Source organism: Euleptes europaea, chromosome 1 (assembly GCF_029931775.1).
Source record: "Euleptes europaea isolate rEulEur1 chromosome 1, rEulEur1.hap1, whole genome shotgun sequence".
Classification (NCBI taxonomy): Eukaryota; Metazoa; Chordata; class Lepidosauria; order Squamata; family Sphaerodactylidae; genus Euleptes; species Euleptes europaea.
The window spans coordinates 25,505,248-25,508,978 of record NC_079312.1 but is presented as its reverse complement, the minus strand read 5'-3'; the positions used below and the strand labels follow the sequence as shown (position 1 = coordinate 25,508,978).

General features: G+C 52.0%; 1 pseudogene; it reads left to right on the top strand.

Annotated features, from left to right (window-relative positions):
• The first annotated feature begins 1,053 nt into the window (after nucleotides 1-1,053).
• On the top strand, nucleotides 1,054-1,227 carry LOC130493621 (U2 spliceosomal RNA; annotated as a pseudogene).
• Nucleotides 1,228-3,731: the final 2,504 nt, after the last annotated feature.

The window sequence follows — 3,731 nt, the reverse complement described above, 5'->3', positions numbered from 1 at the left end:
TTTCCCATAAAACTCTTAGGAATCCATCTATAAATCTTGAGCTATTTTCCCTATATAACTGGTTATGGATTCCAAAAGGTGTTCCTTTTCACTCCTGAGGAGAATTCTTCACCAGAAGGCTTACAGTTTACACAGCTGTTTCCAAGCTCTGCCTGTTAACTCTGCTCTCAGCCAACTGTCAGTTCTTAACTGTCAGAGTTCTAACTGCAACTCTCAGAATTCTATTTGAACTCCCTGTCAATCAAAGGGTCCTATGACTGGGACAACCCCTTGGAATGCAGCTGTCCATCACACTCTCCTCCATTGAAATCCCACTACACCATGCTGGCTCTCGTAGCCCAGCAGGTGGTGGTAGAGGTTTATATTCCCGGCTTGAGCGCCTACAGAAGAGGCTGAGAAGTCGCAGAGAAGGAGAATGAGGTGGTGAAGTCTGGAAGGAGGCTATTTAAGCCAAGTCAGTTCCAGATGGAGAAGGATAGGTTGGGGAACGCGCCATACAGAGGGGAAGGCAGTCGGGAATCAACCTCTGCGGGATTAGGTTGGTTTGCACTAACTTCAGCCCACCGTCCCCACGTTGGGAGACCAAAGGGAACGACACGGCTTAAAGCCCACCCAGCAGAGACCACACCGCCCATTTGGGGTTGCAGACTCCCAGGTAGGCCAGGTGGGTCTCCTTCTATAGTTTCCTGTGTTTTCCTCCCCTCTCCCAGTCACACAGGTTAAAAAAAAAAAAAAAACAAAGGCCGGACGTGTCAGCTACAGGACTGAGGCCACTCGAGGAGGACACTCAGAGAAGACAATGTCCAGGACCTGGACTTGGAGGCTGTGAGCGGTGGATGAAAACTGACCAGGCACCTCCAGCCACCAGCACAAAGAGGAGCCATGGTCTATCCCCTTATGGACTCTAAACCATTTAAACGTCACCAGATGAACTTTGCATACTGCTAAATCTTTTCTTTACCCAGCTCCCCTCCCCCTTTTGTTGTTCTTGCATGCACTTACATTTTTCTGGAATTGTATATAATTGCCCTTTCTTTTCCTGGACTGTAATGTAAACATTCTCTAATAATAAGACAATCTGCTTATCAGTTTAATATCTGATATGTCATCCATTTGAGGACTATATATTAAGTGGGTTTTTAGAACTGGAAGTGGAATAGCAGCTTGCTTTGCCCACTCCACCCACTGACCTAGTATTACAGACTCTCTAGGGATGGTGCATCTCTCCTTGGGGAGAATAAAGAGTGCTCTTTCTACTTAATTTATTTTTTCCCTTGCTTCTTTTCATTACTTTTAGTTTTCCTTAGTTCAATGATATATCTAATTTTGAACATAGTCTGAAAATGCAGATTGAGAACTACAAATCTGATCGAAACTCCACGTTTGCAGGAAATAAAATCTGAAAATGGTGCTCTTTGGCATCGTGACAGCTCACCTGCAAAAAAAGGGGGGGTTGATTTTAGTTTTTCTGAAGTATCCCAAAGTTCTGATGGCCCACAGCAAAACCTTAGAAACAAAAGCCAGGGTGATATGTTTTGTTAACACCAAACCAAATAACTCAGTTCTCTAGAACTCTTCATCAGGCTAAGTGTTCAAAAAACAAGCAGTTTTACAGGCAATTAGTTACTCATAAATACACCACGAGATGGCGCTGGGTTCCCAACAAGCCAAGTGTTCAATTTCCCCAGCCATCCCCACCCTTCAATTATAAGCTGGGCCGGGAAGACCGCCTATCCCTGTTCTGCCTTCCCGTCCAGATGGAGGGGCAGAAAACAGAAGCGAAGTCTTGCTGGTGCAGTGCTTTGGAGAGGACAGGGGATGCCAGAGTGGCAGTTCCTGGGGGGGGCGGAGGAAGAAGCAACAGAGTCAAAGGCCAGATGAGGGCGCGGCATATCTGCTTGCAATTTGTGACTGATGAGATGAGGGTAGATAAACTCAATCTGGATAAGGAGGCGGAGTTGGTGGCAGTGGGGGATGCCTGTTTTGTCTGGGATTGCTCTCGTGTTAGGAATGGGTTAATAGCTTGGGACTGGCGTTGCTCCTGGCCATTGAGCTTGCCGGGAAAGTTCAGATTGGCTGCTGCCCTGGAGGGCTCCTGGCACCCACGAGCAAGCAGAGCTAAGCCCCAGTTGGCCTGCCAGCTCTACAGGAGCTGCAGCAGAAACGAGGGCGTTGGTGTCAGCTCACCAGTTGCAGCCAGTGGGCAGCACTGCAGGAAGAGGCAACAGGTGTACAGCCAACATCCCTCATGGGCACCGCTAACTGTGTGTGAGTGGGGGGGGGTCCCCTCTATTGCTGCTTGGGGCACTGAAGGGCCCACTCAGCTTGGCTGTCTCCAGGATTGGGATGTAGGAAAAGACATGACAAGCTACCCCATTAGAAACAATGGGAGAGGCTGCCCAGCCCATTGAAGATAATGGGAGTCTGGAGTGTCCATTGACTTGTTTGGACTCCATTGAAATACATTACAGCACAAAAAGAGTTGCATTGGAAATGTGGAATGGATTTTCCAGTAAAATCTCTAAACCCAGATACACTACTCTGGGACTGGAATGGCAGACCCCAAGGTGGATTGACAGCCCTGAGACTCGCAGAAGTGTTCTGAAGTGGGAATGACAGCCCCCCAAGTGGATTGACAGCCCCTGGGACTTGTAGAAGTGTTCTGGGTGGGAATGACAGCCCCCCAAGTGAATTGTCAGCCCCTGGGACAAGCACAAGTGTTATGGGGCTGGAATGATAGCCCCCCAGAGTGGAATGACAGCCCCTGGGACTAGCAGCTCTGTTCTGGGACTTGAAAGCTGGCCCTCACTTGACAGGCAAGCCTACCATTCTACCATTCTTAAGCATCCCCTCAGGCTTGACAGCTGGCCTTCGCATGTCGAGGAAGGGGAGGATGATCTGCCAGGCAGAAGGAAGAGGACAGGGTGACTGGAGGGGCTGATGTTCTGTGGCGACAGGGGAACCCGCTCCCCCACTCCCACCCGAAGAGGGGTCTGGGGCGGATGCTTTGGGCACCCACCACTGGCTTGCCAGTGCACACTGAGGGGAAGGCTGCCGGGGTGAGTCCCTCTGATCCCCACTCCACCACCACATGGTGGCTGGGTAACCAACCTCGCCCTGGTGAAGGCGCTCCATGGGCAGAGAGCCTGATGAGGGGGTTTATCGCTCTGTCCCTTGTCTTGCAGGGTCATGAGGTGCCCAGCTATGGGTCCCCCCAGAAGTCGCCCGAGGCCTCACCCACCAGAGGTATGAGGGATTTTTCTGGCTGGTTGGCTCCTCCTGTCCACGGACCATCCAGAGTTCAATGCCCCAACCGATGATGAGTGGCCCTCGCCTGGGCCCCACTCTGCCTGGTCGGACCAGGAAAATGAAGCCCCACCCCGTAGGGCGGAGGCAGGCAGCCGGCCAGCAAGGTGGGGGCTTGGCCGGGGTAGGGGGTGGGCTGGCCAGCCCCAGGGCCCCCCTGGAGACTTCCACAACCTCTGTGTCATCTGGTCTTGTAGGAGCCGTGACTGGTCCCCGTGGAGAGAGTTCTGGCCCTTGTAGGCAATGCACACACCACCCAGCAGGTCAGGGCAGACATCGCCCGGTCTTGGCCATCAACAGGGTAGCCAGCCCTTTGAGAGCCTGAGGTACGCCTGGGGTCTGACAAGTCTGGCACAGTGGCTCCACTCCCCTCCCATGGAGGGCGCATCTGCCAGAGCCTCCACCAACTTTGCATTGATAGCCAG